The 19,588-nt window shown below is 56.3% G+C and overlaps 1 long non-coding RNA gene across 1 annotated transcript in view; it reads left to right on the top strand.

Annotated features, from left to right (window-relative positions):
- Positions 1 to 19,588, top strand: part of LOC121816453 (uncharacterized) — an 80,798-nt gene that overhangs the window by 38,468 nt on the left and 22,742 nt on the right. The window contains exon 2 of the long non-coding RNA XR_006056040.2: positions 12,117 to 12,249. This is a non-coding gene — a long non-coding RNA (uncharacterized LOC121816453). The remainder of the gene's footprint in view (positions 1 to 12,116; positions 12,250 to 19,588) is intronic.

Raw genomic sequence — 19,588 nt, 5'->3', positions numbered from 1 at the left:
TTCTTTCCCTCGTGGCCGCAGGTGCTGAGGTGCCTTGTTCCTTCGGCCTCCCAGAGGGCTCTTCCTCGCATGCCTGGACTTGTCACTGAGGTGGCAGCTCCAGAGGATGGGCTTGGGGCTCCATAGGAATGATGAGGTAAGGCTGGCCTGAACTGGGGGTCCAGGGAGAGTGTGCCTCCCGGAGGTGTGCTCCTTGCCAGCTGCTCAGTGTGCCTTTCTGAATGGGGTTACAGCCCTGAGTGGCTGAAATGGCCGGGGCCATCCTCCCAGGCCCTCTCCCACCATAGGAGGTGTGGGTGGCTGAGCCTTTGGCAGGCTCCTGCAAGCCTTGCACTCTCAGCGTGCATGGACACCTCTGTGTCCTGGTCTTGCCTTTGGGCTGGGCTCCTGGACGCCCAGGTCCAACCCACTGTATCACTCATCAGTCTTCCAAGGCAGATCCTGCACTTACCTTCTGAAGCCTCCCTTGTGACTTCAGTCCTCAGGGACACCCACCTGCTGTGCTAGGGAGCTGTGCAGGAGGGCGAGGCCCCAGCTGGGGGAGGGGTACAGACAGACAGGGTATGGGGTCTGAAGGGCCATGCTGGAGGAAGGTGCCTAGGGCAGGGTTGCCAGGTCTGAGCCCTCCAGGCATTCTGGGCTGGATACTTCTGTGCTAAGGCCCGTCCTGTGTGTGGCAGGATGGTTAGTGGTACTGCTAGCCTCTGCCTACTAGGGGCCAGTAAGAATGCCCCAGTTCTGACCACCAAGAGGGTCTTCAGATGGCCCCTGGGAGACTAAGAACCATGAAGAGACTGGGGAACAGAGGAAGACTGTGGGGCAGGCGTGGGGTGTGCGGGGGAGAGGGAGGGGCAGAAAGGTTGGGGCAGGATGTGTGTGAGGGGAGCAAGAAGGCTTGGGGTGGGGTATGTGCAGAGGTGGGGGGCAGAGACGCTCAGGCTTTGTGGCAGGAGAGGTGCTGGCCCTTTAGAGAAACACCAAGGTGATCCTGAGAGTGAAGGGGGCATAGTGAGGGGCAGGGTGGGTGAGGAGTCGGTGTCTATGGTTAGGCCCCGTGCCCCTGCGGGAAACCAGCAGCCTCCAGCCTCAGTGCTGGCCCCAAGGAGCTTCTTAATGCAGAGAGGAGAGTTGCTCAAAAGCTCCGAAGTGTTCCCTCTAGAGGCAGGGCTGGGGTGATTAGGTGAGGGCGGGAAGGATGCTGCATAGGATGGGCGGAGGGGCTGGGTGGTCCCTTGGAGAACCAAGCTGTTTTGGGCACCAGAGGGCTGTGACCACCAGGTTGAAAGGCCCATGGAGGGGTCTAGGCAGCGCAGCAGGCAGTTCTCTCCCTCTTGTAGATGGTCACGGGCCACATGGAGGCGGCTGGGGGCAGGGTAGCCACGCAGAGGCGCGGCCGGGGGAAAGGGTGGGGCCCGGCCCGGGGCTGGCCCCGGCCCAGAGAGGGGGGTGCTCCTGGTCGCTGCTTCCCAGATGTGCCCACCTGAGACAGAAGGGGGGGTGGAGGTCACTCCCTAGCCTCCCCTTGCTCTAGCGCCTGGCTCTGAACCACGGTTAAGTCTGTGCCGTCTGTCAGCTTCCTGGCAAACGAGGTTACTTCCCAGGGAACCTCAGGTAGAGCCAATCAGGAGCCCTCTGGCACACCCCTCACCCACCTGGACCTGGCCTGCTGTGCCCCCACCCCCCAGGGTCCACCGCCTTGCCTAGACCAGGGTCTGGGGGCAGGGTCAGTTGCCAGGGTCTTGTGACTTGAGAGTTTAGTCAAGGTCCCTGGGGGCAGGTTAGAAGAGCCATCAAGCCTGCCTCAGGGGTCACAGAGGTGGTTCAGGGGCTGCAAGGGCCCTCTGTAGTTAGATGGTTTCCACAGCATGTGCAGCATAGGTGTTTAATGACTCACTTCATCTCTGATAAGACATCATCTTCATGTAACCATTCTTCCAGAAGTATCCTGCATAGTGGGGACATTAATCAAAAATTAAGTACTGGTGATATATGCCTGTTCTCCAGCGATATCACCAGAAGCAGCTGTAGCCTTGCCCTAGGACACCGCTGACACGGACTGGGTCATTGTGGCCTTTTGTCGTCTTGAGTACACAGACCTCACTCCTCCCTATTGTCCTACACCACCCTGCTGCAACTGTTTATAGAACTCGACTGCCCTCTGTGAAGGCGCTGGAGTTTGAGACCTTTTCTAAATCTAAATGTTCCGTATAAAGGAAAGGGTAACATAACTTATGTGCAGAGTACATCATGCGAAATGCCGGGCTGCATGAAGCACAAGCTGGAATTCAGATTGCCGGGAGAAATGTCAATAACCTCAGATATGCAGATGACACCACCCTTATGGCAGAAAATGAAGAGGAACTAAAGAGCCTCTAGATGAAAGTGAGTGTGGAGAGTGAAAAAGCTGGCTTAAAACTCAACATTCAAAAAATGAAGATCATGGAATCCATTCCCATCACTTCATGGGAAATAGATGGGGAAACAGTGGAAACAGTGACAGACTTTACTTTCTTGGGCTCTAAAATCACTACAGATGGTGACTGCAGCCATGAAGTTAAAAGATGCTTGCTCCTTGGAAGAAAAAACTATAACCAGCCTAGACAGCATATTAAAAAGCAGAGACATTACTTTGCCAACAAAGGTCCATCTAGTCAAAGCTATGGTTTTTCCAGTAATCATGTATGGATGTGAGAGTTGGACTATAAAGAAAGCTGAACACTGAAGTATTGATGCTTTTGAACTGTGTTGTTGGGGAAGACTCTTGGGAGTCCCTTGGACAGCAAGGAGATCAAACCAGTTAATCCTAAAGGAAATCAGTCCTGAATATTCATTGGAAGGACTGATGCTGAAGCTGAAACTCCAATACTTTGGTCCCCTCATGTGAAGAACTGACTCATTTGAAAATACCCTGATGCTGGGAAAGATTGAAGGTGAGAGGAGAAGGTGACAACAGAGCATGAGATGGTTGGATGGCATCACCGACTCTATGAACATGAGTTTGAGCAAGCTCTGGGAGTTGGTGATGGACAGGGAGGCCTGGCGTGCTGCAGTCCATGGGGTCCCAAAGAGTCAGACACGACTAAGCAACTGAACTGAACATTTTTTCCCAGGATTATTTATTGGGATAATATATTTTGAGCCTTATTTTGAATATACACTTCATAACAAATCATCTCTCTTTTTAAAAAATACATAGTTGTATATACATATACACATACACACACATATATAAAGTAAAATGCCATATATATATCTTTATACCCACTCCGGTGCTCTTGCCTGGAGAATCCCATGGACGGAGGAGCCTGGTGGGCTTCAGTCCATGGGGTGGCTGAGAGTCTGACACGACTGAGCGACTTCACTTTCACTTTTCACCCTTTCATTCATTGGAGAAGGAAATGGCAACCCACGCCAGTGTTCTTGCCTGGAGAATCCCAGGGACGGGGGACCCTGCTGTCTATGGGGTGGCACAGAGTCGGACATGACTGAAGCAACTTAGCAGCAGCAACAGCATACATATAGCATCACTCCTCTAAAAGGCATTCTTCATGCGGCAGGAAGTCTCTGCAGAGAGCATGGGTCTGGGCCTGGAAGGAGAGGACTAGAGTCCCAGACACACAAGTGCTTCTAATTTGTTGAGTGACCCTCTCTGCAGCCTGCTTCTCCTGGTAGGCACACAGTGAAACGTAAAACCTGGCCCCTTGCAGTTAGACTGGCATTCTGTGACTGTGTTCAGGCCTGCAGAGTGTCAGAGGGAGGCCATAGGGCAGGTTTGTCCAGAACCTAAGAAGTATGTCCTGCTTGAATGTTGGTGTCCGCACCCCAGGGTGCATACAGCAGCGGCATGCCTGTCCCCAAGACCCAACACCATGAATGAAGGCGAGAAAGGGCTGCGCTTATCACTAGAGAGAGAGCAGGTGCAGCTCAGTGGGATGTTTGGGGCTGGGGCCTCCCAGGAGTGCCTGCTCATCGGACTGTCTGGGTTGTGCCCGCTCCCTACAGCTGCTGGCCAGGTGAAGTGGGATGGTGCTGGGCATCCTCAGAACTCTCGTCGGCTGTCTGAAGACAGGGAGGGGAGGAGGCAGGTGGGGCAGAGCCCGGCCCATGGCCTCGGGGCCTGGCACTCCTTCCTGGGCTCCAGTCTCTCCGGCAGGAGAGCAGGGCTCTGGGGAAACTGCAGGTGGTCCCCAGGATGGTAGTGAGGAGCTGGGTACTGTCACTTCCAAAACGGACTGGCAGTGGTGCCAGCCCTGGTCAGCCGTGCCCTTCTTGAGACACAGGGCCACGAGGCTGAGGCTTCTGTGTATCTTGGGGAACTCTGTACCAGGCCTGGTATGGCAGGGTGAATGCAGTGCCTGAGGCCATGATGGGCTCGTCCACACCATAAAAAGTCATATCCCAGGGCGTGGAGTGAGAGTGTGTGTGTGTGTGTGTGTGTTGGGGGGCAGCAGGTGTGGGTGGGGAATGTCACTCCAGCCAGATGCTGCCCTGGAGGAGTGTGAGCCTCTTCTCCTAAAGAAGGTAAAGATCTATGTGAAAATCTCATCCTAAAATATTTTAACTAATTCTAATGACTAAGAATAAAACACACAAGACAAAGAGCACCTACCCATGGGTCAGAAAAGGCTCACTGTTGCCTGTCTGTGACCCTCGGTCTAGGAGCACGCGGGGCCAGTAGTGGTCGGGACAGCGGTGGGGCCTGTGGTCTGTGGTCTGAGAAGCTCTCAGCAGGCAGTGCCTTTGAGGGCCTGCAGCTTGGGGATGGGTGTGTTCCTTGGAGGCCTGTGGCTTGGGGGCTGGTGGGGGGACCATCCCTGTGCAGTAGCTCAGCCAGCCCCACGGCCTCTTCGGGGCCCAGGCGCCGAGCTGGCCAGCAGAGCACAGCTCCACGGGTGGCCAGCGCCACCGCCGAGCGGGGCCCCCAGTTCCTGTGGCCCTGCCTTTCCGGGGCCAGGGGCCTGCCCACCCACCTGGGTTTCAGCTGCTGCTCAGACGCCCGTCCAGCTCTCTGCCTCGACAGTCTGCCGCGCCGCCCGGATAGGCGGGAAACGACTCCGCCAAGCCTCCTTCTTTGCACGCCTCTTGTTCTGACAGTGGGTTACTAGCCTCAGAAATCAGAGTTCCTGGGGACCAGGGAGCCCCCACCTCCTTTCAGGAGTGGGGGCTGAGGTTTTCTGCTCCAATCTACTGAGCAAATCCATCACCTCAATAGGTAGCTGGAACAACTGGAAACGTCATGATTTATAAAGGAGTGCTTTCTAGAAGTGTGTGTGGTCAGGGGGCTGGCGGCAGCCCCTGTGGGCGGAGAGCCAGCGTCTGCAGAGTCTTGTGTGCCTTTGGAGAGGATGAGCAGAAGACGAATCCACATGTTACAGGATGGAAATTCCATTAATTTGAGGGAAAATTGACCAGATATTAGAAGAACGTAGGATGATTTTTATATGAGAGGTAGAAAACCACCAGGGCTGACAGTCATAGTTGCTCCACATCGGAGTCTTGTGAGCTGTTGGCTGGCTCTCCTCCACCTGGGCTGCTCTGACAGAGCTGCACTGGCCCCTCTTCTGCTGAACCCGTGTCTGCAGCAGCACCACTGACTTCCATCAGCAGAGCTTTAGAGCTCGGTCATGAAATCTGGCTCCAGGGCTGGGACGTGGCATATAAGGTCTCAATGTGATTGTGGGCACCCCCCTCCACTGAGAGCTTGAAAAGGGGATTTACTGACCTGAAAAGGCAGCTGGTACATTCTGAGCAGAGAGGAGGGGCAGGTGTGTGCCTTTGCGTGTGTGCGCATACATGTATGTGTTGTGTGTGCATGTGCGTGCAAGCATATGGCTGTGCGCATGTGTGGTCATCTGTGTGCATACCCGTGTGTGTGAGGACGTGTGTACATGTGAGTATGGGAGCACGTGTGGGTATAGATACGTGTGTAAACACACAGGCACGTGTGAGAGCGTGTACATGGGGGCAGCCTGTGAGTGCGTGAGCACGTTTATGCACACAAGTGCACGTGCGTATTGGTGGGGTTATCGGGGTGGGGATAGGTTTTTATATTCCTATGGCGTTATTAGTTCAGCATCTCAGCCCTTTATCTGGGAAAGAGGAGGCCCCGGATGACCGGAGCTGCCAGCTCCTGCTGGGGGTTTAGACTCAGTACAGAGTAGCTGGGACAATTACAGCTTCCCGTGCCAAGCCTCGAGGCTGGCAGGCACCGTGCTGAGTGTGTGGGAAGCCCCAGCTCATTTCATCTTGCTGACGCTGTGGGACAGGGCCATTGTTATCAGAAGGTCATAATGGAGCAAACCGAAGTTCAGAGAGGTCAAGCCACTTAGGCACAGCCTCACAGCAGGAAGTAGGGATATGTGGGCAGTGCTGGCCGAACACCCTGCTCTGCTGCCCTCTGGGTGTGGAAGGCACCCGGGGACCGTCTGGAGCAATATGGGCACCTTACTGATGGGCAAACGGTGACCGAGAGGGAATGCTTGAGGCTTCGCTCTGTGACAGGCCGGCACTCCCTTGGCCCCCAGGCCCTTCCCGGTTGGGCAGAAGCGGGAGAGGGAAGGCGTCCGGGAGCTGCCTGAGGTCCCTGGCAGCAGCAGAGCCAGAGGTGGACAAGTTTGGGTGCAAGTCTGAGGGGAGCTGAGCCTCACAGAGGGTGACACTAGGCGCCCTTCCTCCTCCTCCTCTCCCCAGGGCGGCTGGCCCCATGCGTGCCACCTCATACTCCCAGCCGCAGGATGAAAGGGACAGGGGCGCAGCTCAGGAAGGAGCCTCTTCGGTCTGGCTTAGGTCACTGAGCTTCCAGGAATGCTGACGAGAAGGAGGACCCTGTTTGGAGCGGCAGGGAGCTTCCCGAGCAAGGGAGGAGTCAGGGCGGATGACAGTCCCTCCTCCCCAGGTGTGCGTGTTCCCTGGAGTGCTCACACACAGAGCTTTGTGCCCACAGCCCTGGGCACAGATGACCGAAGTTGCACACCTCTGCCTGCCACACCCTGGCAGGAGGAGCCTGGACTCTCCCTGGCTGTGGACCAGCAGTCCGGGAAAGGCCCTAAGCACCAAAAGAGGAGGTGCTGGCTTGCCTGCGGGAGGTCCTGCGCGAAGGGGATCCTTGGTGGGGAGCGAGGACTGGACGTTTCTTTATGCAAAGTGAAACGACTGCATTTGTGAGCCTCAGGCCAGAGAAGGAGGCTCTGAGCTGCCACCGGCGGTCCTGCACCGGCCGGTGTGCTTCCGCCTGCAGCTGCAGTAGCTCCACGGCGGTGCAGCCTGCGCCAGGAGGGCAGGGAGTGTGCGCCAAAGACCTCGGGGCTGTTTCCCAACCGGTGGTATAGGAAGCGACTCGCTGCAGCCGCAGATCTGACAGTCCTGTGCTTGAGTCCTGGGGCCAGGGGGCGAGGCCCGGGGAGGGTGGGGGCTGAGCTGAGACCACACAGCTGGTGAGTGCCTGAGTGGGCTTTGGAAATCAGACGTTCTGACCCTGCAGCTGGTGTCTCTCCCCTTGGTGGTGGTGGTCTGAGCTTCCCTCAGGTCTGGCTGTCTTTGGAAGGATCCCAGCTTTGGTGAGAAAACCCCTGACTGTGCGCAGCACCCCCACTGCTACTCACAGGGCAGGACAAAGATGTCACAGTAGGATGTCACTGGATTTTGCAGAGGTGGACCAGGCCTTGCTTCCTATCTCCTTCTTTACTGGCTGATATGGGCTGGGCCTTTTATAATTAAATGCACCTAGGGAAAGCTGCTCCCCACATGGAGAGCTATAGAGCAGTAAATATACCAAAGGTCCTGAGAAGTCCCACAACTCAGGGTCCAGCCAGAGCTTGAGTGCAGGGCGAGATGACCGGCCCCATGTCTTGTGCCTCGTCTTGTGGTTGCTCCACGGCCGGAGCTGGGTGCTGTGCTGGGGATGGCAGGCGAGGTGGGGTCCCCACTCAGCCTTCCCTTGCCTGCCCCAGAGACTCAGTGTGTGTACACATGTGCGAGAGAGAGGATAAAGGGCGATTAGAAACCAGAATGCCAGATTGAAGGCTTACCAGGGTTTATCTGCCTTTTAATGTAATTGTGAGACAAATCAAATATTTACTGTTTACAGGCTGAGTCAGGAGGAAAAATCCAATCAGACAGAAAGGCCTCTGACTCAGAGTCTGCCTCGTGAGCTGGCCACCAGCTCCAGCCTCTGGCTGCTCCCTGAGGTGGAGCCTAGACAATTCAGCAGGCCACGTTCTGACGATTCAGTAAGTCCATGTTAAGCTCCTGCTGCATACCAGACCTTGTGCTGGTCTCAGAGATTGGAGGGGATCAGGGGAGCGCCAGACACCTCCCACTTGACCAACGACTGTCACTGACATGCAGGAAAGCCCTGCAGGGAGTGCTCACCCCCTGGGGCTCAGGGTCCCGGCTTCCCTTCTCTATCTGTGGTGCAAGCTCTCTCTTTGGAGGTCAGATAAATGAGGGATGGTGCAAGGGAAGCCCAGGGTCAGGGAGGTCAGGTGAGGGGCAGGAAATCTGTGTCCGCCTTTGTGCCAAAGTCCACTTACTCCTTTAGGAGTGATTTGCTGAGAGATCTCAGCCACTGACATGGAAGTCCAGAGCTCTGAAAGGCCTAGTGGTCATGACCTGGGGCCTCACTGCCCCGCACAGGGCGATTTCATCACCAGCTGACAAATGAAGTTTCTCAAGAGAAATGCAAGCCAAGGGCCAGGGGACCTCAGTGTCTGGCCTGTGGAGGATAGTCCTGAGAGCTCTGGGTGGTTTGGTTGGACAGTCAGAATCTCCCTCTCACTGGACTTTTTTTGGATAGTGTTGACACACTCTAAATCCAGTGACTGGGGTCGTCAGAGAAAGGAGAAATCCATGGGACGACAGGCAGTCTGGGGCTGCCTGAGCCGGCCCTTGAAGCTGGAGAAAGCAGGGCAGTGTGCTCTTACGGGCCTCTGCACGCGTGCAGCCCTGCAGACTCCTGCTGTTTGCAGCCACCCAGCCTGCGGTGCCCTGTGGCTGCACCCTCTGGGAGCTGGTGCACTGCGCACTCTCTGTGGGGACTTTGGAAGCATTAAATGATTGAAGGTCCTGATTTCCTGTCCCGCTGCAGCCAGGTGGGGCTGCCTCATCTGTGTGGCCAAGATCAAGGGCTTCTGCGCAGGGGATTTATTTGGGGGCTGTGATTCCGGGGAACAGGAATGGCTCACTGGGAAGGTGAAGTGGGAGTGGAAGGAAGTCACTGTGGGCCACTGGGGCTCTTTTTACCTGGGGACCTTCTGGGGTACTGGGTAGGACGTGCGTCAGTTGCCCACCTGAGGTGTCCGAGGGAGAAAGTGTTCATCTGTGGGGGTGCCTCTCCCACTGGCCAGGATTTGCCGGGGGCATTGACTGCCTTGCACGTCCAAGGGTGGGTGTGTACCAGAATGGCCCAGCAGCTTCCCAGGCACCTCAGGGGGCAGAAGCAGAGGGCCCAAACAGAGAGCAAGTGATGCGGATGGCTGTGGGAGCAGGTGCTGCCAGCTGCCCCTGCTGGCAGCTGGTTGCTCCTGTAATCGCTGGAGGGAAAATGCGAGCTGAGGGTGGGACAGGGCGATGTCAGAGTTGCCCACATTTCTTGAAACCCAGAATTCTTCCTTCTTGCTAGTGTACATTGAAAGCCTGAAAGTTCCTCTGGGCCCTCTGGGGAACTAGTCCCATGCATGAAATTGCAAACATGAGTTTGGGGTGAACCCGTAACATCTCCTTTCACTTACCTGTTCATTTATTCAGCAGACTTTTATCAAGGGCTGACTCCTCCTGGCTAGGGCTGCAGGACAGAAGTGAGCAGCCCTGGTCCTTGTGCTAGATCTTGAGAAGCTCATGGTCGAGGACAAGGGTAAGCAAACATTTTGGAAAGGATGAGACAGTATTAATAGATAATTTGGCTTTGTGGGCCACGTGGTCTCGTTGCTGTTGTAGTAGGAAAGCAGCCACCGACAGTGTATAAACAAATGTTTGGAAGATTCTGATAATATCTTACCAAACTAAGGGACAGGCTAGATCGGGCCCATAGTGTGCGAACCTGTGGCCAGCACCCAAGGAGAACAACCCAAGCTGAAACAAGCCCAGAAGACCGTGTCCTCTGCCCAGGGAAATCACAGGAGGTTTTTCAGAAGAGGTGTCATCCGCGTGAGGTCCTGAGGGGTGAGTGGGAGCCTGCTGGACGGAAAAGCAGGAGAAAGGCATTTCCGACAAAGGTAACTGCGCCTGAGAAAGCATCCCATGTGTGTGTGCTTCTGAAGAGTGGGACTCTCCAGAAATTGTGGAGGCCTGCACTATTCTCTGGGAAATACTTTCAGATAAGACAACCCATGGCAGTTTTAAAAGGAGAGTGGGTGGGAGGAGGAGGCAAACCCTTCTTTCAGGGCTGGGAATCGCTCCTGGGACCCCTCCATGCAGCATCAAGCCTCAGTGGACATGAAGGGCTGGTTTAGAGGGTCTTCCTGGGGCTAGGGGTGGGCAGAGCCCTCAGAACTTGACTCTGCTTCCCAGAGCTCACCATGCCATCTGCCTCAGCCACCCTGCTGGGCAGGGAGCCCTGCCACCTCCATGGGTCACAGCCACTCAGGGTGGTGTTTGTGACAAAGATTCTTCGCTTAACCAAAGTCTAGTCAGGCTTCTGAACTTCCTAGGTCCATCTGTGCACTTCGTTTTAGAATCTCGTTTTAGCAAGAACCCTGAGAAGGCTAATAAGAACTTCCCACCTGTGATGCCTAACCAGGTTCTTCGCCCCCCTCCCTAGGTGATGTCTGATCACCCTGGCTTGTTTCCAGCAGGAATCCTGCTGGACCGCTTTAGACAGAACCCCCGCCACCCCTGATGTACCCTTTTGTGTCCTTGGCTGTTCACTCCCCCACGCCAGGCTGGATTAAGAGCTGAGGCCTGTCTCTTCCTCCCCCTGCAAAGCCCCACTGCGGGGTCGCTGAGCCTACTGCAAAGGTCCTGAATAAAGCCTGCTTTACCGTCTTTAACGTGTCATAGTTTTTTTCCTTAGCATCAGCCAGGGTTCTGTTGGGCCCCAGGAGCTAAAATCATCTGGCATGTTGCCAGCACAGAGGGCGTGCAGAGGTGTTGGTGAGAGGGCTTCCTGTGAGAGGCGGCAGGCTTGGCTGGGAGGAGGACTCTGCTGGCAGCCAGCTCCCTGCCCGGCTCTGGGGTCTCCAGCTCAGGCTCCCCATCGCTGTGGACCCTGGGGGTGGGGCTGCCCTCTCAGTGGAACGAGTCTAGCAGCTGAGGGCCAGGAGCCCCCAGCAGCCCATGCTGAGGGCGGTCAGCATCTCCAGCACTCGTCAGGAGGACCCGCTGATCTGGCAAAGAGGCTTTTGGACCACGGTGACCTGGCCCTCTGCTGCTGGGCGGGCACCTGGCCCGTGGGGCAGAGAGTTCCCTGCCTTTGAGTTGACAGTTTCTGAACTCTGACACACCGTTCTGGGCTGTAATGAGATCTTCCTCTCCCCCAACTTCCCGCAGAGCGAGGAGGCTGGTTTGGAGTATGAGGTTGGGGGAGATGGAGGATCAGTGTCTGTTGCCCCATAACAACCCCTGAACCTCCATGCCATATAACTATCAGCACGGATTTCTGCCCACGCGTCGGCGCGTTGGTTCAGGGTCCTGCTGGCCCAGGCTGGGCTTGGCAGGCTCTCAGTCGCATGGAGTCACTTGAGGGTTGGTTAGGTGGCTTTGTTGATCTTCACCTTGATCTTCCGTGTCTGGGTCCTCAGCTGGGACCACGGGGCCAGTTTGGCGCTGCACCCCATGTCTCCTAGCCAGGCTTGTTCTCTGGAGGAGGCGGGGAGCCAACAAGAGTGGAAGTCTGGCCTTAATGGACAAGCTGTCACATCTACTGCATTCTATCAGCCAAAGCAGGTCACAAGGCCAGGTTGGACAGGGGCCCGGAGACAGGCAGGGGTGATGATTCACGGTCATTTTTGCCAGCCACCCACCACAGGTGGACTCCTGTTGTGGGGCAGAGACACAGGGCTGACTTGCTTCCTGAGTGAGAGTGAGGCAGGGTGGATAGAACCTTCCCTTTGAACTGTCCTCCCCATTTCCAAGGTCTTACTGAGCCTCCCACTGACCACGGCTTCTGCTCTCTCTCCCAGACCCCAGGCGTCTTCTGGAAGAGAGATGTGTGGAGACAGCGGTCTCCTCTCCTGTCCCCAGCTCTGCTGGAGGCTCATCCCGAGTCTCCTTGGCATCTCAGTTTCCCATCCAGGCGACCTGAGGCTTTATCTGGTGAGTGGGGCCCCTCCGCACTGGCCTGGGGTGCTGCTGTTTGTCGGGTCCTCCTCCGTGCTGGGCCTGCGTACACTGCTCAGATAATTTTTACAGCAATCCTGGGAAGCTGCCTCATTCCCTCTAGTTTGAAGGAGGACTTGGGGTTAGAGAGGTTAAGTTCCCCCAGCTGGTAAATGGCAGACCAGAAATTAAACCTGGGTAGGACTGACCGTTGGACATGGCACAATTTCGCTGCCCCATCCTACAGATCGAAAGACCAAGACTCTTCTAGTCAAGGGACAAACTCCTCCTTCAGCCCAGCGATGATCTGGCAGATGAATGCTAAAGTTTTTTTTTTTTTTAATTTTAATTTTTTCCTTCAAGTTTCCATCTGTTCACACAGCAACAAAATTTATGCATGTTCAGGCACCATCTGTGACTGCAACCCCCTTTCGAAATCCAAAAGTATTTTCCCCTTCTGTACTTACCATGTGCGATGGGGTGCTGGTCCTGAATAAATGACTCATCTTGGATTGCCAACGTCCCAGGGACCTCCATGGGAATTTTTCTCTTAGGAGGCAGGAAAGAGGAAAGGGTTTTGCTAAAGTGGAATTTTGCTTTTCTGACTCGGGCAGTTTTTTCCGGCTGACATTTCGGCAGGCTCCCATCTGTTGGCTGCGTTTCACGCCATCTCTTTGTTGCGGTTGATAGCAGGTGACGCACGAGTGTGGGTGTGCGCGTGTGTGCATTTGCACCTGTGCGAGTCAGTGCACGCCTGCCTTCCTCATCTTTGAAAGCTCTTCTCCTCACACCCCACCTGGAGGGCCAGTGTGGTCACGGTCACATAACCTGAGGTTTGTGGAGAGATGATCTGGCTTGAAGGGCGGAGGAAGTGGGGGCTCTGTGGGGTCCGTGGCCTCCTGGGTCCCTGGAGCTCTGAGAGCCCAGGACTAGGGCTCTCTCCTCCTCTAGCTCAGGAGTCTCCAAACCCAGGTGTGTCCTGGCGTCCAAGCATTCAGTGTAGAAGCCCTTCCTCCCCGCAGTCCTTTCTTGGGCCGCCTGCTGGTTCTCTGACTATACCGTGGCTGCGTTGCCCCCCCCCCCCCCCCCCCGGGTAGCTGCAGCTCCTTCTGCGCGGCATCCTGCGCCATCAGCACGGCTTTCAGGGCTGGCCCCTGCGTTCCCTGGGCCTGGGCAGCACCTCTGCCTGCTGCAGCCTCTCCGGTGTACCCCTTCTCCCAGACCTGCCCACCCTCACCCAGAAGGCTGCTTGTCCACTGTCTCCTGCCCTAAGAGCTGGCCCCAGGCCTCTCAGGGGTGACTTCCCCACACCTGTCTCCCCTTAGACCTCAGCCTGGGTGGCCTATACTTCCTGGGTGTGTGAGGGCCCTGGGGACAGTGTCCAGCATGCATATGGCTTAGGGAGCTCCTGCTCCCTGGTAGGAGGGGGAGTTACACAGGGAAGGTGCCACAGCGTCCAGACCTGGGTGGTGACTGGGGTCACGAGGCCCTTTCCTTGGAGGGTCTGAGAAGATCAAAGGCCACAGTCCACACAGAGAGCTTGGCCCAGGGTCCTGCAGGGTCCAGGGACAGGCTTTTGGCATCTTGACCTTCTTAAGGTGTCAGCCCCAGAGCACTGAGACCAGAGGGCAGAGGGACACTCTGATGGCCCCAGGTGGCTCTGCTGTCAGCAAGTCCCGAACCGAGCTACTCAGCATCAGGATTTTCTGTGATGATAATTGCTTATATTGTTGGGTCTTCCTGAAAACTTATTTTAAAATCATCACATATTATAAGCGTCACTAAATATCTCAGTAATACAGAAAGTCGTGTTACTTCTCCCCCTAAACCTTCTTTCCTAACACAAGGGCTCTGGTTTTGGTCAGCTCCTCCCCCGCTTCCCAGAGCTGCTGTGACTGTGTGCTGCACACGCTGCTTTGTAGGCTGGGGCCCTCGGGGACCAGCTGGCACCCCTGAGTGTTCACTCTGCTGGATCCAGTGCTCAGAGAGCCACGTGGCCCGGCTATTCTTGTGTTCACAGCAGCTCTTCTGGATGACAGGTCTGAGGCTTCAGGGTCAGGGGACACGCCCAAGGGCACGCAGCTGCTTCAAGGAGCTCAGAGATCCAGGGACCCCTGGGTCAGCCCCAGGGGTCCCTCTGCTTGTCCTTATAACTGGCAGGTGGGCAGGGCTGGGGACAGAAGACATCCCCGTGGCCCATTTTACATTAAGACACTCGGGTCTAGACAGGTGAGGGGACTCGCCCAATATCCCACTGGTTATAAAACCTATGGACCGTCTCTCAGAAATGTCTCCCAAATCTCCCCTTCTATCCGGCAAACTCTTGGCAGAACTTTCTCAGACTACGTCAGAGCCCACCCCGTCCCCTGACCTTTCTCTGGGCCTTGGCGTGACATTCAAGACTCATCATAAACGTAGCAGTGGAGCACAGGGTTTAAGGGCAGTGACTGAAATCAGAGACCTGGGTTTCAACGGTTCCTTGCTCTGTGACTCTGGACAGGACTCTTCCTTCTGTCTGGAATATTTTCTCCCGTCCTGCCCCTGGAGGCAAGCTCCTACTCATCCTTCAGGACCCAGATGTCAGGGAAGCCTTCCAGATTTCCCCAGGCATCCTGTCTTGCATGCTCCACAAGCCCCCCGCCTGGACTGCACGTCTCTTCCTTGAATGATCCCACAGCGAGAGGCTGTACCTAGGCTTTCTGCGGGCCCACCGGGTCCTCAGCAGCAAGCGTTAGCCAGATGGACTCATCGTCACCGTGCAGCAGGAGGAATGTAACACGGCAGTGTACACCCGCGAGGTCCAGGGCCCCTTCTGTTGGCGCGCACACAGCTGCCCCGGCTGGTGGCCCTCTCGTGCGGCAGCGGGCTTGTGAGCATCTGGGTGTCCTGACCCGCCACTTGCCAGGCCCTGCAGGGGGTGAGGGGGACGGCTCAGGGAGGAAGATCAAGATATATTAATACATTTTCTCTTAATTAAAAACTAACGAGCCGTGTTTCCCCAGCTGGTCGGTGCTGTCGGGGCCATGTCTTAGCAGCAGACGTTTGGCCTGTGGCTGTGTGTGTGGCAGGGCTTCTGGGAGCGGGGCTGGGGGTGTGGAGAGCGCTGCTGAGGGTCCACCAAGCCTGCAGGGCCCGTGGAAGGCCTGTCTGCAGACCCACAACTGAGCCACTTGGCGGGGCCTCGGCAGCCTGAGAAAGAGCCGGGCTGGGCCCCGGGGGTGGGGCAGGCCTCGCACTTCTCCTTCTGGGCGTTGCCTGGTACCTGGGGCTTGTCCCTGCCTGGAGCCCCCGCCTCGCTCTCACATCCCGGAGCTTTGCAGTGTGGGCTCAGGGGTCTCACTGAGACCTCCCTTCAGGGTGATGGTGCGGGGGTCACCTTCTCGCCCCACACCCGCCCTGCTGAACTGCGGCAGTGAGAACAGCTTGCAGGAACTCTCACCAGCCGGGGCAGGTTGACCTTCGTTCAGCTGAGACTTGGGACGCCTGCACGTGTCTGTGGGACCCTGCCCCTCTGAGTGGGCAAGTCCTAGTCCCCGAGAGCTGATGGCATAGCAGGTGAGGTCTGGCGAGCAATCTCGGATGTGCTGCCTCCCTCCTGTGTCTCCCCAGGGCTCCCATTTGCAAAGTGAGGACAATGAGAATACTGCTGATCTGGGCTATTAGGAGCAAGATAATAACAGTGCAAAGTGGGGAAAGTCTTCTAAGCTCACAGCAGCATCCTGCTGGGAGCAGTCAGCTGGCACAGCTGGCCCAGGGCACTGAGGGCCGCCGCATGGAGCGAGGCTGTGAGGGGAGCCCCACGCACTGTTCCTGCTCTTGAGATCTGATGTTGCGGTGGGAGAGGGACCAGCACTGAATAGACAATCCCAGATACAGTCACGTCCGGGTGTGCCCAAGTGGGCCAGCGCTGCTCGGGCCTTCAGAACTCAGCCTAGGGAGCAAGGCTGCTGGGAAGGGGCGGCAGGGAGCAGGCTGTGTCTCAGCATCATGGTGGCAGGTCCTCATGCTTTCAGACAGCTTTGCAGCATCTAGCTGGTGGAGGCCATCTGGATCCCTTCGGGACTAGGTGGGTAGTAATGCGTTTCAAGCATCGCTGGCCTGCACGCCATTGACTGAGGGGGATACAGGAGAGGGGGCCTTTGGCTGGGAATCCACATCTGCTCTTCGCTCTGCTCTCCCTTCCTGCCCCCAGGATGTGAAACTTTGTAGCCACAGGTTCTCCAGACACCAGAACCCTAGGAGCTTGGTACTAAAGGGCCCCAGGAGAACTGGGTCCAGCCTTCTCCGGTTATTGAGAGGAAGAGGCAGACACCGATAGATCTGCATCTCAGGGCCCAAGAACTTGGGCCGGGCTTCTCCTTTCACTGGGCCTCAGTTTCCCGAGTACATTGAGGATGCTGGGCCAGATGGTGCTGAGCGTCTTTTCAGCTGTGATATGCTCATGTTCATGAGAAGGCCCACAACTGAAAGAAACATGATAAAGCCTTGTCAGTTTTTATTTTCCAAGTTTTCTGTGTATTTTTTTTTTAGTCAGAAGACAAAATGTGATTAGACCATATGCTAGGCTAATTGTTCCCAAAACAGAATTTAAACATTTGAATATGTTTGCAAGAGGGAAGCAAAGTGGAGGAAGCTGTGGGGAATTAGGACTGATTCCTCCCCAGGGTGAGCCCCCTCGGGGCCTCTGGGGGGCTCTGGGTGTTGCCTTGGGGAGCAGGAGCCCCAGAGTGGGGAGGGTGTGCTTTCCCTGTGGCCTGACTGTGTGCGAGGCTGAGGGGTGCGCGTGCCCGTGTCCCCATGTCCGTTCACTCACACTCACTCACTCATTCCCTCTGGAGACGTGAGTGGGCGACTGCTGCGCTTCCTGTCCTGCAGAGCCCTGGGCTGGCTCGAGCCTTGGGGAGACACAAGGGGACTGCAGCTCTGTGTGATGGGGTGTGGAGGGTCGGGAAGGCTGGCGCTGGAGCAGAGGCCCGAGCAGGGGGACCAGCCTTTCCAGCAGAGAAGTGGCCTGTGCGAAGGCCAGGTCAGGAGCAGCCTGGCCCACAGAGGCCGTAAGCAGGCTGTCGGGCCTTTGTGTCAGGAGCTGGGAACTCAGGAGTGGCAGGCCGGGGTTGGAGAGCTGGTGGGTGGGATCCAGTGAGTGACCCGGGTGAGTGCAGGCCTGGAGGGGATGGAGTCACCTCTGCGTGTAGGGCTGTGCGTCCTCCCTTGGGGAGCTGCTGGGTCAGCTGAGGATGTGTCCCTCACTGGGAGGGCCACCAGCTGGCCCCCTTGGGCCGAGTCACACCCTAACTTCTGTTTCGTAACCGGAGGTCAGACTGTTAAGAGGCTAAGGCGCTCCTGAGAATGACCTGGCCCCTGAAGACAGAGCTTTAGGGCCCAGAGAGTCTCGAGCCCAACCCTATGGACGGGGAAACTGAGGTGTAGGGAGACGGGGGCGTGGGGAATTGTCATTCCCTACAGAGGTGGGGTTAGAACCCACACACGTGGTCTGCTGGGTCACTGTGGCCCCTCTGCTCAGAGCACTGGACAGTGACCAGCATCCTCTGGTGTGATGTGGTTGCTGCCGGCGGCTTTGATGGAGGGTGCTGAGAAAGGGGAGAGCCTCTCTCTGTGGTTCTGGATAAAGGAATGGACACAGGCCTCGTCTGCAGGAAACTTCCCTGACGAGGCAGGACCTGATGTTTGCAGGTGCTGCGCTGGAGGAGGCAGAGACCAGAGACAGGGGCCTGCTAGGCCTCTTGGAGGATGGTGGTGGGGGGCTGGTGCATAGGGTGGGCAGGCCACAAGCCCAGGAGAGAAGACTAAGGATGAATTTAGTGATTGTAAAACCTCAGAAACAAGTGGTGAAACAGCTGAGCCAGGGGAACTCAGAGACAAGAAATACCCAGGAAGGGGCAGGGCTAATGCCGGGCTGGGCTGTCTCTCCCACCCTCCGTGAATGCTGTCCCACCACCCCACAGTGGCTGAGATTACAGAGGGCTGACGGATGCACGCAAATATAGTTTTGTTCAAAGAATGAGCTTAATTAGGTATTTATGCCTGTGGTTCTGAGCCCAGAGTTTTCTCTCTTTTTGGCATGCAATCCGAGAATGGTATTGAGGATCATCTGCGGAGGAGTATCCAGATAGTTGGGAAGTAATAAAGCAGATGGCCCCACTGTTAAAGCTGACCTTCCCTCCCTTCTTGTGGCTAAGCACGGCGAGACTGGACCTTGTGCCATTCACATGGGTGCCTCACTGTGCAGAGCACTGGGCCCTTCACAGCCAGCCTGGACCCACGGCTGGGAGACTTGGGGCCTCCCAGAAGGTCAGCTGGAAGGGCCAGAGCTGCTGAACGATGGGGTATCTGAGGCCCAAGCTTGTGCAGTAGAGTGACCCCTGCACCACTTGAGACAGCAGCCTGCCACCCACCCCCGGCAGGAGCCCCACCCAGGCCTACGACCCCACCAACTTTCTAGAACCAGGAGAAAGAGTGTCCAGCTTGCTGTTCTCACACAGGTAAGGCTCACAGCTGAGCATCGTGGTCCTGAGCTCAGGGGAAGGCAGGAACCATAGCCTGGGGTCTGGAGGATTCCCGAGGGTCCTGGATCTGACCCATACCCATTGCCTTCTTGGCCTGTCCCGATCTCTCTTCTTGGTCTCTCTCCTCCACCCCCAAAACTTCCTGGGGTGTGGGTCAGAGGGGCAGCCCAAGCACTGCAGGCCTGAGCTTCCCCTCATGGGGCAACTCAGGTCCTCCAGGGACCACGGGTGCCTCCCCCTGCCTGGTGCCCCACAGGCCTGTGGTGTAAATGGGATGTTCAGTACCTACCTTCAGTTGCAAAGAACATAATCTGACTTCATTATTGACCATCCAGTGCTGTTCATGTGTAGAGTCATCTCTTCAGTTCAGTCCAGTCCACTCAATCATGTCCAGCTCTTTGTGACCCCATGGACTGCAGCACGCCGGACTTCCCTGTCCATCACCAACTTGCAGAGCTTACTCAGACTCATGTCTGTTGAGTCAGTGATGCCATCCAACCATCTCATCCTCTGTCGTCCCCTTCTCCTCCTGCCTTCAGTCTTTCCCAGCATCAGGGTCTTTTCCAATGAGTCAGTTCTTTGCATCACGGGGCCAAGGTATTGGAGTTTCAGCTCAACATAAATCCTTCTAATGAATATTCAAGACTGATTTCCTTTAGGATGGACTGGTTGGATCGCCTTACAGTCCGAGAGTCTTCTCCAACACGACAGTTCAAGAGCATCAGTTCTGCACTCAGCCTTCTTCACAGTCCAGCTCTCACGTCCACACATGACCACTGGAAAAACCATAGCTTTGACTAGATGGACTT

Source organism: Ovis aries, chromosome 14, assembly GCF_016772045.2.
Source record: "Ovis aries strain OAR_USU_Benz2616 breed Rambouillet chromosome 14, ARS-UI_Ramb_v3.0, whole genome shotgun sequence".
NCBI classification, from domain to species: domain Eukaryota; kingdom Metazoa; phylum Chordata; class Mammalia; order Artiodactyla; family Bovidae; genus Ovis; species Ovis aries.
This window is presented reverse-complemented; position numbering and strand designations above follow the sequence as displayed.